This window comes from Molossus molossus, unplaced genomic scaffold, assembly GCF_014108415.1.
Source record: "Molossus molossus isolate mMolMol1 unplaced genomic scaffold, mMolMol1.p scaffold_m16_p_21, whole genome shotgun sequence".
Lineage (NCBI taxonomy): Eukaryota > Metazoa > Chordata > Mammalia > Chiroptera > Molossidae > Molossus > Molossus molossus.
The window spans coordinates 16,759,977-16,780,902 of record NW_023425357.1 but is presented as its reverse complement, the minus strand read 5'-3'; positions in this window follow the sequence as shown (position 1 = coordinate 16,780,902).

The following is a 20,926-nucleotide window of genomic DNA, read 5'->3' as shown; positions in this document are numbered from 1 at the left end:
AGGCAGCACACTCAGGCTTCCCGCGGCAATACCTCCGAGGTCACGGCCCCTCGGCTGAAACACTTTCCCCTCTGGTGACCTACAAGTGGCTGAGACGTGTCTGTGCTCAGTGGACCCAGCAGCCAGCGTATCGTCACTTTCCAGAAGTGCCCTGCCCCGGTCAGTAGCTCACTAGAGATGCGGCTCCGTTTGTCCCTGAGATACCGTGTCCTGCCAGGTTTCCCGGCTCTGCCTACCCACTCAATCAAGCCACAGGCTCTTGCAGCTCCCTGGACACGGCTGACAGCTGGCTGCGTGGAGATGGCAGGCCCAGAGGTGGCAACCAGCCAGACTCTGACTCATGAGCCACCCTCGGGGCCTTTCAGGGGTGTCCCCAGAAGAGGCATGACATGGACCCCATCCATCTTCTGCTGCACACCAAGTACACGGGTCTGCTGGGAGGCTCTGTGGGACCGCACTGGAGGTGACCTGGATGCTTGCTCCGCCCCCGGCTGCCGAGCTGTTGTCCAAGAAGCCACTCTGTGACTGGCCACACTGTGAGGGCTCAGGGCCTCGACCCTGCCCTAGGGATCTGGGGACAGAAGAAGAAGAAGAGCCCTCAGTGTTGTCCCCAAGGAGCCCCCATCTGGTAGGACCGACAGCAGGGGTGCGTGCTGCTGTTTCCCACTGTGATGAATGGGGAGTTACTGAGAGGTTCTGGGCAAGAAAGCACGGGGTCCAGGCCCATGTCTGGAAGGGAGCTCAGGAGGGTTGAAAGAGAGATCTGGAAAGAGCCAGCAAGACTCTGCACCAACCAGATGGGGGCCCCCGGCCTCAGGTGGTGGAACCCCACAGGGAGTGTCCTTCGGGGTTTGGGGAATTGCTTGTTTGCTGTTGCTGGGAACAGAAGGCTGGGCTCAGAAACCCAGCGCCAAATCGACTGAACAGAAAGACAGAGGGGTGTGGGGGTGTGGGGTGGAAGATGGGGGTGGGGTGGCATATTCTAGGCTGGCCTCCTCCTGAGTGGGGAAGGAAGGCGCATAGTGCCCAGGAGGCTGCCTCTCCATCACCATTCTGGCAGATCCCAGCCTTCGGCCTTTGCAATGTCAGCGGCGGCGGCCCCGGCTCCCCCTCCGGAGGCCAGCGTGGCCTGCTCCTTCCTCCAGGACCTCATCACAGCTGTCACCACCATCCGTCAGGCCCCCGGAGGAGCCCCCATCATTCTCCTGCCCTTGTCCCCCTGGTCCCGCGCCCGAGTCTCCATCTTCCTGCAGGAAGGAGGCGGCAGCCGCGGAGGGGCCTTCTCTGGGAAGCCCCCGTCACCGCCTCAGATGAAGTGGTCCCCGCTGAGTGCTTCGCCAGGGTCTGCGAGGCAATTCCAGATGAGAAGTGGAACGGGGCTTCGGAAAGGCAAATCATTGCCACGGCACCTTCAAAACACCAACGGAAACAGGCTGTGCGTGCGTGTGTGTGTGTGTGTGTGAAACGGGGAATATATTGCTTTTCACTGTTTGGAAGACTGTTTTCTCATCTTGAAATCACAAGCTGCTTTCTTCCAGAGAGACTTATAAATACATCCACTTATTGACATTCAATATAGGAAATAAAGTTCTGAAATGGTTTTCTCCCCGCACACCCGGAGTGGGCTGGCCAGGTTGGGCAGGTGATAATTACTTTTATTTCTACAAGTCGTGGTGGTACTGGGGCAGAGTGGCTCGTCTCCCCACCTTTTCCCGCTTCCCCCTTAATTACATTTCCCACGTTGCGCAGGGCTATTCATCGGTGGAACTTTATTACCACATTTCAAGATCTTGATGAAAAGAAAAAGAAAGAAATTCCTAATATCAAAAGTGTGAGTGCAAAGGCCCAGGGCAGGGGATCTGGTTCTGTGGCTCATGTCCTGGAAAGAGCCTCCCCTGGAGAGGGGCCTTCTGCCCAGCGTCCAGTTACTGAGCATCTCTGAGGTTCCTGCTGACATTCGCAACTGCCCCTCTGGTGAGCTCGGGTCAGGGTAGCATCTTAAGGAGGATGCGTTCAGCCCTTCATGAAATCACCCCCAGATGTGTTGAGGAGATTAGATGGGGTCTCTCATGAGATGCTCAGCACAGCCCCTGCCTCTTGATGACCGTCATCCTTACTTCAGTGGTCACATGAGAAGTAGGGCATCAGGCCCTGGCCAGTTTGGCTCAGCAGTTAGAGCATCTGCCCACGGACCAGAAGGTCCTGGGTTCGGTTCCCGCTAAGGGCACGTACCTCGGTTGCAGTTTGTCCTCAGCCCTGGTTGGGGTTGAGTGGGTGGCGACCAGTCGATGTGTCTCTCTCACGTCGATGTTCCTCTCTCTCTCTTCCTCCCTCTCTCCCTCCCGCTCTATCTGAAGATAAATGCAAAAAATGCCCTCAGGTGAGGATTAAAAAAGAGAGAGAGAGAGAGAGAGAACTGGGGCATCAGGAAAGGACCAAGCCCCTTATCCCCAAGGTATGGGGATGATCGACATGCACTGTGAGCTCATTCTCAGCTCTGCCTTCCTAAAAGCAATGTCAACACAAAGTGGGGGGTCCATAACCCCAAGCCAAAGTGGTCAGTGCCCACTCCCTTCCAGAGGACTGGCTGGGTCTGTGGGCTGCCCGGCCACCTGGAGCCAGCCCTGGGATCCCTGCACTGGGCTGACCTTCCAGGCGAAGGAAGAGAAATGAGAGTGAGGGGCAGGCTGCTCCTGGCTCCGCCCAGTGCTCCCAGCCCAGCCTGGGGCTTCTGCCCACAGGGCTCTGCTTGTGGTGTGCAACTGCATGCAGGGAAGAGGGCGCGAGGAGGTTAGGGACATGCAATAGATCTCAAATTGGACTTCAAATCCTTGTCCTTGCTGTGTTCACGTCCTTGCTTTGTGATGCTGCAGTCCCTGTTGTCCAGAAACGGGTCTTTCTCACCGCTGAATCTGGGTGGCCACGGGACTTACTTTGGATAGTGGGACATTAGCAAAAGCAGAGATCCAGGAAGGTGTTCGTCCCCTGGGGCTGACCCTCTGGCCACGTGAAGATGCCCTAGACTGCCATCCATCACACACAGGCGAGACTGACCTAGAATATCAGACTCCAGCCAGCCTGGGTCCAGCAGAGACCAGCTGAGTTGGCTCAGAATCCTGAGCTACAGAAATGGCTGTTGGGAGTCATCACATTGAGTGGTTGGTTGTGCAGAGCAGAGGGGGGGAGTCTCCTCCCCAGAGAGGAGGCTGGTGCAGCGCCATAGTGGCTGTGACTGGGTTCGGCACCGGCCTCCCCGACATGTGCCACGTTGACATGTGAATTATTTTGAGCTGCAGGAAATGGAGACCCTGCAGGCTCACCAGAAACTTTTATCTTTCCCTTAAAGAATTTAATTAGGGACCTTGCCCATAAAAAGAGTTATTACCAGAAATAACATTTTATGACCTGTCTATAGGACAGGACGAGTTTCTAATTACCGAACATCTGCTCTTCTTATCGTCCTGCGAATGACCTTCCTTCCCTCTGACGCCCCAAGGTGGCTTACCTCATCCTCAGCTAAGAATGCCACACATACGTCATGTTCCCTGTCTGTCTCTGAACCTCTCCGTATGTGGGGTTCCTGTAAGTATGGCTATAATTAAGTGTGGTTATTTTCTCTTGTTGATCTGTGTCATGTCGATTTCATCCTTAGACTAGCAGAAAGTACCCAGGAGAGCAGAGGAAAGTTTCTCCCTCCCCCATGGCTGTTTTCACAAGGGATTCGGGGAGATGCAGGGTGCCAGCTGCCGTGGGACCCTGGGGAGCAGGTGTGAACTCCACCTCACCTCTGCCTGGAGCATCCTGACTTCAGCTCGGAGAAGGCTGCAGGGACCTCAGTGGTGTCTCGGCGCTGTGTGGGTGCACTGCCTGGGTGCCCCACAGCCCCAGCACACACCCTGCAGGCAGCGGTGCAGACAGGCAGGGCCCGGGAGAGCTCTCTGGGCAGCACACTTGTAGCACAGGGAGTGGGAGGACTCTGAGGTTCCGCGAGAATCACTCTGGGGAGCCCCAGGAGTAGTTGAAAGAGACGTTCAAGGTCCCTGTAATACAGATGGGACTGGAGCCAATTAAATCCAAATGATCCCGCCCTGACCAGTTTGGCTCAGCGGTTAGAGCGTTGGCCCCCAGACCAGAGAGTCCGGGGTTCGGTTTCCACTAAGGGCACGTACCTCGGTTGCGTTGCGGTTTGTCCCCAGCCCCAGTTGGGGTCGTGTGGGTGACAGCTGCTCAATGTGTCTCTCTCCCATCGATGTTTCTCTCTCCCTCTCCCTCCTGCTCTACCTGAAGATAAATGCAAAAAAATAAAAATTAAAAAATTAAATAAAATAAATCCAAATGATCCCCTTGGTAGAATCTTGTATCCACTGAAAGCAGGGGAGCCTGGCCTGGGGAACTGGCCTGCAGTCTCACACCCCAAAGCATGAGTTTGCACTGGGTGGCTTGGGAGGGTAACTGAGAGGCGACAGTCAGTAGGGGGTTCGCCCCTCGGCTAGCCTTGCTGGAACAGACCCAAACAGAGCTTAGCTCAAGGGTAGAGCGCTACTCCTTCCAAAGCAAAACACCTTCTCATCGAGTTGCTCACTCAGTCCAAGGCTGGAACCGTCCACGCTGAGCCCCCACCCCACTTCCAAGAGCCGGCCATCACATCCGAAGCATCTTTGTAGAAGTAATAGGTACCCAAGAAGCTGCCACCGCTGTGCTTAGTCCACATAGTAGCAGCATGGTCTCTGAATCAGACACCAAGTTCTCTGAGAGCACGGTGAGCCGGCAGGGGGCTCCCTCCCTCCCTCCCTCCCTCCACTTTTCTGGACATTCAGTTCAGTCTTTGGAAAAATCAAAATTTTATTTCCAGACCCCAGAGACTGACATTTAGGGCTCAAGGGAGAATTTACTGGACTTCATTTGGCGGTGGAGATGCCAGTGGTGGGAGCTTCCGCACAGGGACCCTCCGAGAGGCAGCTCATCCGGTTCCCAGACCACGGATTCGCCCGCAGGCCAGGTGTCCAGCACGAGGCCTCTCCCAGCTTCCTCCTGGTGCGGCCGGCAGCTGAAGGGGCTGCCCAGAGCCTCAGGGCCAGGGCCGGTGGGGGTGGGCACCAGGCCTTTGCAGGGCTCTGGGAGGAGAAGAGACCTCAGACCTCCACCAGCACCTCCTCTGCTTGAGGCCGAAACTGGGTCGAGAAGAGCACGTGGAATCTGTGAATGTCCCCTCAACTCCAGGCTGCAGAATTGGCTGCTCAGAAAACCCTTTTTCGCTTTGGGTCTGGAACCAAGGGTTTACTTGGTCCCTCTGTCACCAGGAGAGACTTGTCAAGTGAAGGGTTGTTGGAGGCCGCAGGGGAAGGCCCACCCAGCAGAGGAACAGGATCCAAGTCTTCGGTGTGGTTTTCGGGGATGGGCACATGCAACCCGGCCCTCAGAGATCCTGGTCTGATGGGCTGGGGTGTGGCTCAGACAAACGGATTTGTTGTTGTTAATCTTCACTCGAGGATATTTTTCCATTGAATTTGAGGCAGAGTGGGAGGGAGAGAGGAGATAGGAGAGAGAGAGAAACATTGATGTGAGGGAGACCCATGATTTACTTGCCTCTTGCACAACCCCGGCCAGGGCTGGGGAAACCTGCAACCCAGGTACGTGCCCTTGACCAGAATCAACCCGAGACCCTTGGGTCCGTGGGCTGACGCTCTAACCTGAGCCACACCAGCAGGGTGGGCATTCAGATTTGCAACCAGCACTCCAGCTACATGTGGCGTGGAGCCAGGTTCTGGGTTCATTGTGGGGACAGCCACCCATGGCCGCTCAACCTTCTAGCACCTTCAGTTTACCCCCACTACGAGGGCAGACCCTGCTACTGCCTCTCCAGGGATGAAATGTGGGCTCTGAGCATCAGTCCTGAGTGTATCAACCCCCCACCACACCCTCCCTTCTCCTCAGTGAGGGTCCCTCATGCCCCCACTTCCCTGTGAGGCCAACTCCTTCTGCCCTCCTCCCCGTCCAGTCAGCAAAGCTCGCTGGCCTGGCCAGGGGACCCGCGGTGCCCACAGAGCTTGCTGCTACCACATGGCATAAGGCTTTGGAGAGCCCTTTGGAAATAGCTATAAAACCAAAGTATGTAAAACGAAGCCTCTGACCGGTCATTGTAGTTCTCCTCCCCTGCGCGGAAGGTCGGCCTGGAGCACAGGAGCCGCTGGAAGCAGGAAGCCAGCTGCACACTCACGGAGAAGTGACCGCTCATCGGCTCACGGGCTCCGAGACCAGTTAGAAGGAAGGTCCCAGACCAACAGGTACCGGCCCGGAGAGCCCGCGGGGTTGGCTGGTTTGTGTTTTGCAGGAAAAGGCCTGGTCACTGTTCACGAGGCTCACAGACAGAGCACAGTCGGGTAGTTGGGGTTTGGGTGGGGGGACGACCCTAGTTCATGGGAACCCAGAGCCTGTTGCAGGCAAGCCCACCCTCCATCTCTGCCCTCACCCCCAACTCCCCAGTCCCTGACTCCTGCCTCTCAAACGCCACCTCTTTCCACGACTAAGCCCCTCTCCCCACCTCCCGGACCCAGAGCCCCTCAACTCCGGCTCTGCCAACATGCGCTCTTGACCCCTGACCTCGAACGCCCACCTTCACACACCAACCACTACCTGACTTGCAGTCCCCACACCCCCAGGTCTCTGCCTCCCTTCCCCCTACCCTGACCCTTGCCCCCCACTCCAAGGCCTGCTAGTCCCTCCCAGAGAAAACGATCCTCCCTCATTTCTGCAGCCCTGGAGAGACATGGAAGCGAACCCTTTGGCGGAGAGGCTGCTGGGGAGAAGGGAAATGGTGTTTTAGGCTTTTACTCTCAAAGAGGAGACTATCCCTCTCCCCTCTCCAGGATTTGCAAGAAGATACTCAGCCGCCTCCTTTCTCTGGATTCGCAGCTTCCTCTGTGGTTTCCATGGATTCTGCGATTGCTCCCAGCACCTGAGCTCCAGTGAGGGGAAGGGAGGTGGCCCAGTCAGCTGGGGGAGGGGGAAGGGAAGCTGCTCCCCAGCAGCTCCCCACAGGCCCACCTGCTGGCCCCCCTGCTCCTGGAGACCTCAGAGCTCCCAGGGGGCTTGCTGGGGGCCTGACAAGTCTCATTCTCCTTCTGGTTGGTCCTGGGGCCTCTAGAAGCTGGGTTCTACCCAGAAAGACCTCAACGCTTGAGAGACTGACATCCCCAGCGAGAAAATGCCAACAGTGACCAGGGCAAGAAGGGACATTGTCCAAACTGTTGGTGAGAAGAGCAGAACACATTAGGAAAGGGACCGAGGGCATTGCTGGTCACTCTCTGATCTGCCGGACCCAGGGGGCCTGGGCAAGCGCTAACTTGGGTCCCCTGTTCCTGGTGCTCCCGTGCTGGCTGCAGACTCTGGGCCAATGGAGAGAAGGCAAGGAAGGGTGTGGTAGGGACTCCCTGATCACCAAACCACTTTGGGGGTGTCCCTCCTTCCCAGTTTAGCCCCTTCTAGAACAGGTGCAGGGTATTTCCCACCCTATCACTGTGGCTTCCCTGAGCCCCCAAACCCTTTCCCTTTTGAGGGCTGCTGGGTGTGTAGGCCCCAAGCATGGCTAGACCAGTGCTCTGCCCAGGGTCCAGCTCAGCCAGAAAAGATTCACGATGGCTGCAGGAGGGCTGCTTTTAGAGATGGGCAGACAGCCGAGCAGCCTGCTAAGGGCCATGCTGCCCTCCTGGGTTTCTCCCGGCCCCGTCTCAGCAGGTTCTGAGAGCTGCTTCCCACCCTCCCAGGGAGATCCTTCTTCAATGTTCCGTGGCTCAAGTCCACTTTTGCTGTTTGCAACCAAGAGCCCAGCTTGACACAGTGTTCCCAGTGGGTGTGTGTCTTCACTGGGCAGTTAGACTCTTGGGGACCAACTGTGATCTCGGGGACCACTACTACACGAGGCCCAGTGGCCCTCTGCCTAGCTTCCTGTGGAATTTCCTGGAGGGTCATTAAAAGCCACTAGTGTCTGAGCTTCATTCCAGACCAACTGAGTCAGAATCCACAGCATGAAGATGGGACCCAGTTCCCCACTGAGTCCCTATCCCTCAACTCTGCCCCTGCCTCCCGAAAGCTGCCCCCTCATCTTCTTTGTCCCTTCACCATTCGCCCCAGATCGTGTGTCGGAGCTTCACAGTCAGCCTGGATGGCTCATGACACCTGGAAAAGAAGCCATTCGTATGCGACCTTCAAACGGAGTGCTCACCTCTGACCCCGCAGCCCTACCCCTGGGTGTGCACCCAGCAGCAATGCAAGCATCTGTCCACCAGCAGACATGGGCAAGGCTGCTTAGAGCTACACCGTTCAGAAAAGTCCCGAGCTGGAGCTGCCCCAATGCCCACCTGCGGTGGATTGGTTAAGCAAAGTGGCGTTCTCACACAATGGAATCCACACCACCAGGAGAATGAATCTCAGAAGCGCAGTGTTGCGTGAGACCAGCCAGACGCAGAAGAGCACAGGCGTCTGATTCTGTGGCTGCTGTTGCACCACAGTAGAGATTGAGTAATTTGAAGGGGTTCAGAACAGGCCTCCCCAAGACGTGCCACTTTGGCATGAGGGTTATTTTGAGTCGAAGGCAATCGGGACCCCATAGGCTAAAGTAGTGAGGTCTCAAGCAGGGATGCATCTTAGAATCACCTGGAGTGCTCTTAACATACCACATCCGATCCCACCCCAGCCCCCGCTGAGCCGGGCCTCAGGGCACGGGCCAAGCATTGGTACAATGCCACCTGCCCCCTGTTGTCAGCTCCCGGCCCACCTTCCACTGTGGGTGCTGCCCCTCCACTTCCACATTCCTGACACCGGCTTTTGGGCTTGCTTTCCCCAGGCAACCCTCCCGCCACCTGCTCCTCCACCACCTTCAGGTACAGCGTGGGCTCCCTCCTTCCCCACTGGCCCCCACCTCCTGTCTGCTTAGGTGGCCCCTCTGTGTGCTCACTGCACCTGCGGGTTCCTCATTACCCCCCACTCGCCTTGAGGCCCTGGGCTTGTCCATCTTCCCCACCAGAACCGCACCCTAGGAGTACGGAGTTCCAATCTGCCTCCTTCTCCTTGCCAGACACTCTCTCTGACCAAACTCAGGCTCCGCTGAGCCCGCTTTTCAACTGGCCTCAGACACGACCTGTGTTAGCGCTGACTCAGCACAATTTCACGCCCCGCACTGCACGGGGAGATTGAACGTACTCTAGCATGGCTCCTGACAGCTCGAGGCGGCAAGGGCCCGAACTCCAAATGCTGTCCAGTCCTGAGGTTCCGGGTGAACATGTTTTGGGGGGACCACCATTCAGCCCACACTGCTCCAGGGCTCGGTAGGCGCTTACGTCTCTTTCTGGCCCTCATGTTGGCATCACCAGGATGATAAGACAGACCCATGGGCAAAGGCAGGGCGGGAAGGTCTCAAAAGTGTGGAAGGGCCTGGGATGGGGAATCTGAGACTCACAGTCTGGCAGACACACCCTCCTGGCCTCTGTCTACTCCTCCTCAGCGATGAGCTCTGGGCTTAGAATCAGGAGACCTAGTCAAGGCCTAGTTCTGCCCCTCGGCTCGCTGTGTGATCTCTGGCAAGCAGGTGCCCTCTTGGGGCAGAGATGAGCCCCAGCCCCTCTGCAGCCCTAGCTCTGGGGCTCAGTGTGAGCTGCAGCACCTCCTGTTCATGGCTCAGGATCCTGGCGTGCCGTGCCCGTCCCTGCACAGGACGGGGTGGAATGAGTGGCCGGGTGTCCTGGGCGTGGGAGGTGTCTCCCGGGTACATGCAGATTTGAGAAGTCCCTGAACTTCCCAGATGGTCAGGCCCTCACTGTGGCTGTATGCAAATCGCCTCTTCTCCCATCCATCTAGTTCCCTGCAAACAGTAAGGATGACATATGGTGGCCAGGCACAGAGAAGGATGCACTGGGACACCAGGGGAATGCAGTTCCTCTGGTGACAAGTGTGGGGCTGTGAGCCTCCATAGCAAGGACTCCTGAAAAGTGTATGATGTCCATCAGGGGACTTGCCTTCAAAGGATCCTATGGGGCAGGGACAACGTGGGAGGGAACAGGGGACTTATGCCCAAGATACTAGTGTTGACCCCAGACCCATCCTGGTGTACAGAGAGCACACACGTGTCCACCCCCACCCCCACACCAAGACTTGCAGTCTTTCCTATGTGGAGGTGTCTCCCCCGCCCGATACATCATTGGTGGCTCAGGGTCTTGCTGCAGGATTCAGGACATGGAGGTAGCCAGGATCGGGGGCGTGTGGCTGGGCTTCTGCAGTGGCTAAGGCAACAGGGTGAGGAAAGGACCAGTATTTGCTCAGCTCTATCTCATTTCAGTCTCACAATGTACCAGTGAAATAGTGATTCCCATTTTATAGATGAACAAACTGAGGCTAAGTGGATTGTCCAGGATCACATAGTCCTTAAAGGAACAGGGCAGACTCCAGCCTGGTTCGTCTGGTTTCAGGGTGAGCTGAGAATGAAATAATGAAGACATCCCACAGGCTCAGCAACTACACCAAGGACTCTGCCATTATAGTCCCCCAATACTTTCAACAATGGTTGTAGGAGGGGTGTGGGATTATAGGAACATTCTTCTATTTTCCAAGTGTCCCTTTATTATCTTTATCATTTAAAAAGATAAACATTTAAAAATGATCTACTAAGTTGCTTTTGTCTTAGCACAGCGCGGATCATTGTCATTCAGGGGAGGGTGCTCGGGGACCAGCCAAGCATTCACAGACACCCCAGCCCCATTTCCCTGGGGTCACCTCTAACTGCCCGCAGGTCCCTCACAGCCTGCATGTCCCTGCTTTCACACGGAGCTGTTTCTGCCCAACGGCGTCTTAACGCTCGGCCCTCAGTTTCTGCTGAGGATCGATAGACAAAATGCACACGTGTCGATTGTCTCTGCATTTTCCATAAAACGCCTCTCATGGACACCATCTGCTGTGCTGTTCACATCCTCGCAGAGATCCGATGGCCAGACTCCTGTTGGAGTCAGAGAGGAGGGAAACACTCTCTCGATCCACCTGCGCGATCCCAAAGAGCTCAGCCGTGTCTGAGTTCCCTCCCGTTGTTGTTTTCACGGTGCCAGGTACCGCCCTGGGCACTGACTGAGTGCTCAAGTATTATTTGTTGGAAGAAAAAAAAAAGAGGAATGTATTGCCTTGCACCGCTGAGAAGTCCAAAGGGGTATGTTGTTTCAGGTCCAGCTGGATCCAGGCGGGCAGACAGTATCGCCAGGAGTCTGCCTCCCGCTTCTGGCCCGGCTGTCTTCTGTGATTGGCTTCAGTCTCTGGCTGACTCCTTATGGCAGCCAAGACAGCCACACTGCTTTCATGTACCAGTTTGTAATCCCAGAGCAAGAGAGGACATCAGCCCGGCCGGTGTGGCTCAGGGGTTGAGCATCAACCCATGCACCAAGAGGTCGCTGGTTCAATTCCTGGTCAGGGCACATGTCCAGGTTGTGGGCCAAGTCCCCAGTGAGGGGCATGTGGGAGGCGGCCAATCGATGTTCTCTCTCATTGATGTTTCTATCTCTCTCTCCCTCTCCTTCCCTCTCTCTCTCAAATCAATAACAAAAAAATATTTGTTTTTAAAAAAGAGAGGGCTTCATCCCACAAAGCCCCAGGAAAGACTTTGGTCAGCAGGCTTGGGTCACATGCCCATCACTGAACCAACCAGGGTGGCTCAGGGAATGAGGTCCTTTCATTGGTCAGATCTGGGTCATGTCCCATCCCTGAAGCAAGGGGGCGGAGTCAGCTGCCTTTCCACAGACCCGAGGCAGAAGGAAGCAGGCTGAGCAGACAGACCCCCAGGCTGCCCCAGTCCCTAGCATGTCCGGCCCTGGATTTCAGAGTTTGCCTTCTCAAACCTATGCTTCCCTATCCTGATAGATGCTACAACCACCACCTCTCCAGTTTCTAGAGCCGGAAAGTTGCAGATTCTTCTTTCTGTATTTTATTCTTCTTTGTTGTCTTTCTCTCCCCTGAAGGCTGATGGAAACTGGAGGTGTGTGGCTGAACCAACCACCCAGCAGTCCCTTCCCAGCTCTCACCACAGCTCTGACAACCCTGGAACAGAGATAGTACGATGCCCATTTTATGGATAAACACACTGAGGCCAAGCTGAGCTCACGATGTCTCCCCTAAGGACACACAGGGAGCTGGTGGCAGAAGCAGGGCAGAGTCCAGGTCTGAGACCTGGTTGAGAGAGACACCTGCTCCCATTCTACCCCGTGGCCTGTGGTCTCATGCACAACACCTCACCAATACCAACAAGCCAGACACCCCCATCCAGGGGCCCCCCGCCAAGCTAGCCAGGTCCCCAGGTCCATGGTTTGGGGGCACTGGGCTCCACTAATGGGGAAAGGGAGGAGGCAAGGCTTCTGTGTGGACGGAGACCTGTGGCCACTGCTGGGACAGCACGGAGGACATGTTTCCTTGGGAGTTTCTGGACATTGGGTGGCTGGATGCCAGGCAGATGCAGGTGAGTCCTACACCTCACGCCAGGACCAGTTGCTGCTGGGGACACACCTGCCTTGGCTCACGGGCTCCCTGGCACTGGGACACTGTGGTCTCTGACCAAGGAGAAAGGAAGTGCTGCGACTCAGAGCCCAGCTCGGCTTGCCTCCCTGGAGACCCACAGGGCATCCGGCGGGTGCGAGGTCCTGCGCAGGCACGGCTGCTCTCTCTCGGTGGACGGCACCCCAAGAGCTGTGCATCCTGGCCCCACACCCCCATTTACGTTACCTCATTCCTTCCTCCTTGCAGCTCCGTAAAGAAGACATCTTGTCATGTGCGCCAGTTGGGTCCTGCAGGCAGTAGATGCTGGCATGGAGTTAGGGGTACGGCAGGTTTATTGGGGTAATGTATGCTAACGATAACAGGGGAGAAAGCCATTGGGCAGGGAGTGCCTCCGACCCCATGAAGATGCGACAAAGTTTCAGTCAACCTAATGCGGAGCTCCGAAGTGAAGACGGCCTCTCCCCAGGAGTCCTGCAGTGGGCAGCCAGGTCCTACTCCCCTGCCAAGCTCAGCCACTGGCTGAGGGGTGCCTAGGAGGAGCCTGATTGCGGCTCGAAAGCTTCCTGCAGCTCAACAGCAACTCCTGAAGGGAGACAGAGGCCTTGCATGGCCGCCGTGTGACAGTTCACAGATCCAGACGCCAGTGTCAGGATGGGTTAGTGCCCCCCTCCCCAGGCACACCCCTGCACAAGGCAGAGCTCCCAGCAAGCTCTGGCAGCACCTGGCTTTCGGCTGCTGCGATGTCGTTTTCTGACGACTGTCAGGACCCTGGGACAGGTCCCCCTCTCCTCCAGGGAGAGCGACCAGTGCAGCTGACCAGGATGCTGGCCTGGCAGAGGACCTGGATCCCTGCCGGGCCCCGGCCAAAGCGCCCGTCCCTGAGAAACATGAGCAGGGCTCGCTGGGGGGCTCTCTGTCATCACGGATCTCATGAAACTCCTGCTGTGTTGAGAAGCCACTTGATGTGGTGGTTCTGATTCTACCAGGGATCCGTCAGGAGAGCTGTGGGCTCTCCACTCTTTTCGGGCCCTACGTCTGTCCAGGGTCATCCAGGGCTCCCTGCCTGTCACCACAGAGGTTCTTCCTCATTTCCACCTGTCCTCTTGCGCTGACACAACATCAAGAGGCAATTTGGTGCCCCGGCTCAGTTGGTTGGGTGCCACCCCGTGCACCAAAAGGCTGCAGTGTGATTCCTGGTCAGGGCACATGCCTGTGGGGGCTGTGCAGGAGGTAGCTGATCTGATTGATGTTTCATTCTCACATGGATGTTTCTCTCGCTCTCCCCCTCTCCCTTTCTTTCTCTATAAATTCAATTAAAAAACTTTTGGGTTTTTTATATTTATTTATTTATTTTTCTTTATTGATTTGAGGGGGGGTAGAGGGAGAGAGAGATAGAAACATCAATTGGCCACCTCCTGCATGCCCCCCACTGGGGATTGGGCCCACAACCTGGACATGTACCCTGACCAGGAATCGAACTGGCAACCTCTTGGTGCATGGGTCGTTGCTCAACCACCGAGCCACACCAGCCGGGGTGTTGTTTTTTTTTAAAGAAGCAACATGGTGGTTGCTTTTTCAACCCCTTTTTATCTGTCAGCTCCTTTATTGTCCAGGAAAGGTTCCAGTTTGGTTTTTAAGAACTGAGGAAGCCAAAGCTTTTGATCCCAACTTGTGTCCTGCACATGGAAGATTAACTCCTCTAAAGGAGAAGCTCGGGCACCTGGTGACATGATTCCTCCACCCCCAGACTCTCCTCTCCCTCCATCCCCCTCCGGCTTTCCCTGCTCAGCAAACGGGCCCACTCTCCACCCACAGCTCAGCCCTGAGCCCCGAAGATCAGTCCTGATTCCTCTCCTCAGCCCCTCCCAGGTCCCATGGAACAGCCAGTGAACCCTGGGGTTTTAGTGCCCCCAGGGCACCCCAGCTGCAGCAGCTGCTGGTTGGTCTGCCTCCTTCAACTAGAGGGGCCTGATTAGATTTTACGTCATCTTCCCATTCCTCTGGTGGCTTCCTCAACACTCAGTAACAGCAGACCGGAACCCTGGTTCTCAACCCTGGTTGCACATTTTAAAAATCATGATGCCACGTATGAGTAACCAATGGACACAGACAACCATGCTGGGGAGGGGGGCAGGGCAGGATTGGGAGGAGGGTGTCTGGGGGGGAAAAGGAGAAACATCTGCAACAAAAATAAATAAATTAATTTTTTAAAAATAAGGGATATTAAAAAGAAAAATAGTACTAAAATAATACTCATAAATAATACTCAGAATACTCATAAAAAGAAAAAATAATACATCATTTAAAAAAAATCATAATGCCAGGATCTCACCCCCAAACTTGGTCTGAAGTGGGGCCCAGAAATGTACAAAGGCCTCCAGGGAGTGCTAGCCTTTAGGGGTGTTTGACTAGGACAGTCGCAAAGCCACCCCCATCCCCAACCCCCATGCAGAACAGGACCCCATGCTTGGGATTTAATTTCTGGGGCTGTCATCTTGAAATTCTTAATAATTTGCATCTTTGAGCCTGTGTTTTGTAGGGGACAATGGAAGGCGGGCTGGGGCTGTGGTGCGGGCCTATCGGCACCTCCCCCTTCTCAGGATGGGCTCCCAGCCACTACGCCCCACCCCTTGCTGCCACCCTCCCTGCAGGAGGGGGGCGGAGGAGGGGCTGACACAGGACGCGGGAGCTCTGGGTTGAGCCTGGGTTGTAGGGTGGGGCCCTGGGTGTCTGTGAGGGTTGCATTCAACCCACAAGGATCCCCCATGCCCAAGGGAGGGCGGCATTAAAAATCAAATAAAAAACACCATGACCGGAGGAGGGAGAGACTGTGGACGGAAGGAGGAAGTTTTCCCTTGCTCTTTGAACAAGCAGCCCTGCGCTTTCACTTTGTACTGGGCCCTGCCATGCTGTAGCTGCCCCGCCTCCAGGGGGCGCTGATGGTGCTGATGCGCACCCCTGAGCTCATACACAGGGCGCTCTACTGACAACACCGCCACCCCAGTCCCAGCCCCAGCCCCAGCCCCAAGGGTTTTCTCTGGGAGAAGACGTGGGCTGCTCTCCTGGGGCAGCCTAACCCATGCTTCAGGGGAGTTGAGTAAGCTGAGTAAGATCCCCTCCACCCATCACCATTGTCAGCCTCTGAACACAGTCCTCCACTTTCCCATCATTCCCTGCCCACTGCCTCCGTCCCATCCTCCCACCCTCTCGGCCTCCCCTTGCTTGCACACTTCTTCCAGCTGGCTCCCTGGGCCCTCGCTTCCACTGTCAGCTTTCAGAGGGGCCCGTTGAGCCCTGTTGCGTTTTCTTGGAAACATGTGTCTCTCTCTGAAGTTCCTTTTCTGTCAACTTGACTGTGTGTCTGTGGAGCGATGCCCTCCACACTCCCTGAGGGCAGGGCTCTTTTTGTTTGGTTCATGGACGTGTTCCCAGAACTGTGCTGGACACGCAGTAGGATCCCAGTAAACACTTGGTGGAGGCATGAGCAGAAATCTGACTCAGCATTTGGGCTGTGAGTGTTGGTCTGAGGGGTGACTTACCAAGTACTGGGCCGACACCGAGCTGAGCAGATGCCCATCGGGCGGCCACAGAGGGTGCTGTGTGGAGTTGACATGACTCATTGCAATGCCCGTCTCGTCCATAACCCACTCTTGGCAAGGTGGCACCAGGGAAGACCACGGTGGCTTCAGCTTGAGCGACAAGGGAGGAGGTGAGGTGTTGGATACACTCAGTTATCACCCCAAACCCTATCATTGCTCATAACCGGCCTGAGATAAATCACAGGCAGGTAATTATTATGTCAGGCCAGGCACAGAGAGAAGTTTTAAAATAACAATCAAAGAACTTCCTGATTCATTCAAATCCATCCTAACTCCCTCCGGGGGACAATAGTGCTTTGGCCGTGGAGCTAACCAGGTGTAGAGAAGCGCCATCGCCCCACGCAAAATGGGGACTCCCGGACTTAACGTTTCTCCCCGTCAGGTTTCAGAATCGCACACCTGCCAGGAGTCCGAACCAACGATCGCGTATCTGGAGCACATCATAGTGGAATGACGCCCTGTTTCCTGGGCGTGAACCCAAACTACCCAGCCGGCTCCCCAGACTGCGCTGGCCTCTCCACTTAGTCCTACCCCGGGCCTTGAACCCCCTCACCCAGGTCCTCCCGAGGTTCATCCCTGGATCTGCCTCAGGAGCGTCCTTCCTCCTGCGGTCCCTGCTCTCAGAGGACGATGCCTGGTTTATCTGACGTGCATGCGCTGGTCAGAACCCCAGCCTGTGGCAGGTTCCCCGGGCTCTTCCAGAGCTGAGTCGCCCCGTTCTTGTCCGCTTGAGCAAAACTGCCCTCTGGGGCCAGCTCCTCTGCCCAGCAGCAGAAACCGCTGTGGACTACCTGAAGTCAGAAGGGGGGGGGCGGATACTGGAGGGGAGCTGGGAATGAGATCTCTTGAGTGGCAAGGGACAGAACACCCCACCGCTCTCGGCTGAGCAGTCCCTGTCCAGGGCGGGCTGGCTTCAGGCGTGCCTGGGTTCAGCTCCTATCCTGGGCCCTGGGCCCTGGCTGACTGTGTCGGTGGCAATCCTGAACTCCACGTGGTGGCAGGTTGTTCACACCTGTCCAGGAGCAGGTCCACTAGGGCATGGCCTGGGGTTAGTTCTAAGGGGGCTTCACCGTGTGGCCAGAGTCCTGTGTATGTCACAGAAGAGCCATGTCCCGGTGGGTTTGGACTCTGGGTCACTTCTGGCCCCACCTGGGGCGCAGTACCATCTCACCGCACACAGGATGAAAACAGGGTAGGACTGAGTGCCCTGGGGGAATCAGGCCGCCCAAAAGAGGACATGGGTGCTGGGCAGCCCCAAACCAACGGACACCCTGGAGGTAGCTCTCTGGACCAAAGAGAGACCGCTGAGCAAAATCAGAGTGGCTCAAAGGACTGGGGGCTGGAGTTGTGGGGTCTGTCCCTTCCTGAGGCTGGCCATGAACGAGGCACTCGGTTGCACCCGTGTCTGCTTCCCAGGAGAAAAACCGCTTGGCCAGGCCTGAGTCTCAGCTGAGTCCCGGGCCTTGCCAGAGAGGGGGAGGGCTTGGAGAGCAGAGACATCCTGCCGGCAGCTGCTAGAACGTGGGCGCTGCCACCACTGCGACCGGGCCACCTTTCCCCCCAAATTAAAAATTGTACAATTTCTGCCCTGGCTGGTTTGGCTCAGCAGTTAGAGTGCTGGCCTGCGGATCAGAGAGTCCCGGGTTCGGTACCTCGGTAGCAGTTTGTCTCGGGCCCCGGTTGGGATTGTGCGGGTGGCAACCAGTTGACGTGTCTGTCTCACATTGTTGCTTCTCTCTCTCTCTTCCTCCCTCTCTCCCTCCCGCTCTATCCGAAGATAAATGTAAAAAAAAAAAAAAAAAATTGTACAATTTCCTTCAATTCACTAGTATGTGATGCAATTCCAAGATGATTTATCTGAGTGGAAAATTGCCCTCGGAGTGTGCTCTCCCTGGCCTGGAGGCCTGACCAAAACCACTGCAAGGAGCCATTGTCATTTGCTCGCTTCTCTTGGGTGGGGAGGAACCAAATCGCCTGGCTTTAGCTCAGATTCCTAACTGGTTGAATGAAAATGCCGCTACTTTAGGGGCGCGGAGAAGCCCACGGGTACGCCTGAGCCCCTCACCTTCAGCCTGAGGCCCTCCAGATGAAGTCGGAGCCCCTTTGCGTGGGCCTCCCTGCCCCAACCCCATCTGTCTGCAGGCTTGTGTCCTCTCTCGTCCAGCCTCACATCCTGCCGTGGCCGGACCCCGCACTTGGGTGGTCAGTGCTCCTCTCGCACCTCTGGGCTGCCATTGGAGCCCAGCAGCCCTTGTCCCCATCCTAAACCATGTGTGCAGGTGGACCTCACTGCGTTGTGGATGTCCCTGCCCCCTCCACCTCTGGTCTTCCCTGGACCTGGGTCGCCACGCTGGTGGGGGGCCCGGTCTGGGCGCTGCTTGTTAACACAAGCTGAATGGAGGGTGGGACCGTGGTTCTATGGCTGAGACCCAGCATCGTGGGGCTGCCCAGCCTGCCAGCCAGAGATGCCCAGAGAGGTCTTGAGTCAGGAAATGGGTTCATCAGTGCTGCAGCACCCAGGGGCTGGAGACCCTCAAGAAGGGACACGTGGGGACAAAGCCAGGAAAACATCCCTGGAGCCCCCAGCACACGGAGCCCCTCAGAGCAGGCAGGATTGACTGCCATCACCCCCAGCCTGGCCCTGGAGGCTCCTGAGAGGGAAGAGAGAACCCCGGGATATGCAAGGCATTTGGGGTGGTGGGTGTGCTAAGGCTGGGGCATCGGCGCTGCTGGGCACTGCCCCGGGGGTCCTGGCAGGCGACGTGGTCTCTGGGCTCCCGGGGCTCTGTCTCTGGGGCTTCGCGGAGAAGCTGGAGGCGGCTCCTCTAGCCACAAGTTTTAAACAAGGTACTTGGCCAGCACAGTAAGACTGGAAATAAACAAATGGGGAAAAAAAAAAGCAGTACAGACGTTAGAAAAGGGACAATATTATTGTGCTTGGCAGATTCGTGTTTATGTTTACCCAGAAAATCCAAATGCTAAACGCAGGTGGCGTGAGAGCGGCTGGAAGCACTCGGAGGGGAGGCTGGTGGGAGAGGGCGGGAGGGGGCCAGAGGGCACCGGCAGGAGCCGCGGGAAGGTGAAATGACAGAGGGCCTCGTTCCCGGCACCAGCAAAGCCGCAAACTCCAAACGGAACCCGAAACACATAAGACCTGGATGAAGAAAACTCTCACACCCTGAAAAGGACCCAGAGACATGTCTGGTTAGTAAGACATGTTTGTCTCCAAGTGTATCCTTTTTTCTTGCAATTCTGCTTTTGAAAATCCCCCAAACTTTTTCATTGGCATTTGAGAGAAAAATGCTCGAGTTCATCAGGAAAGCCAGGAATGGGTGGGCTGAGGGGCACTGCAGTCCCCCACCCCCACCCCCACCGGACATGTTCCGGCCCTGCTCTGGCCCAGCGATGGGACCCATGGTGGGGCTCAGCTCAGAGTCTGGACCTGTGAGGATGGCTGCCTGGGAGGTCTCTGCCCTGCAGGGACAGAGGGGATGGGGTGGGCTCTCAGGTGCCCTGGGGAGGAGGACCGGGGAGGGCGGGGCAGGGAAGCTGGTTAGGGCCTTCCCCCACATAGGAATGGCCACATTCCCTCTGTCCGGACCCTCTCCTATGGCTTCCTGCAACTGGGAGGCAGGGCCTAGTGTCCCCTCTGGTGTGCCGCATCTATTGTTGTGTGACCCTGGGCCATCCTGCCCCTTGATTTCTCAGTTTCCCCATCTGTAACTTGGGGGGGCTTGGCTGGGTCTCTCAACAGGGCTGCCTTTCTTGAGGGGAACACAGCCCTCTTCTAAAGAGGGACCTGGATGGCTGGCTGGCTGGGAGGGTAGCGTGGGTGGGCCAGACCGGAGCTGAAGGCCCCAGAGAGCCTGGGGGAGAGGACCAGAGTGGGGTTCTTCCAGGCCCTGGAGGTCTCGGTGGACAGACAGACAGGCTGTAGGGAGGGGTGTGGACCCGTCAGCGTCCTCGACCCTTCCTCCAGCCTCCCTGGGGGCCACCCCTCGCCCCAGCAGGCCCGGGTCCAGCTGCTGGAGTTGGGACCTTGCACTAGCACCTCAGGGAGCACCCTTCCCTCCTCCAGCCTGCGGGCCCACGCTGGCACTGGGGGTGTTTTGCCACAGGGTTCGTGGCAGAACTGGATGGGAGCTGCAGGCTTTTCTACCTCCGAACCAAGGTTGCTCTTAGATTCATGGGAACTATAAACCCATGTCCTATTTCTGCTCTAATTGAAGCTATTTGTATTGTGACTAAAATAATCAGAGACAATTTTATTGGTATATCTAAACAATAATTGCATTCATATATTTCAGTTGTGTGAGAGCAGAGGCAGTCCAGGGGGGCTCCCCAGGGCCCCAGCTCTGCGGGCCTGTGCAGAGGACCCCCCTCCCGGCTCCAGCACCCTGCACCTCCTCAGAACTGTGAGCAGGGTGATGCTGACAGGAACAGGTCCCCAAGGCCTGGACCACAGTCAGGGGCCTTCCGGGTGGCATGCAGTGAGGTTTGGGGTCACGCATGCCAGCCCAGTGCCCAGAGCACTGTAGGGAGCACAGAGGAGGGGCTACCTGGAGTCTGGTCTTTGTGGTGGGGGGCGGAGCATTGCCTCCCAACAAGGAGTCATCTGCCTTGTACTCACCCCATTTTTCTCGGGGGACCCCTCACTCTTTGTCCTCCTGCTTCTGGATCAGCTGATTGCCCCCCTGGGCCCATCAGAGTACCATATTTCCCAGCCATGGTGGCTGGTTCAGGGCTAGGCATGTGACCCAAAAATAACACCTGCCCCGATCTTCAGGTATTTTGGGGAACACAAA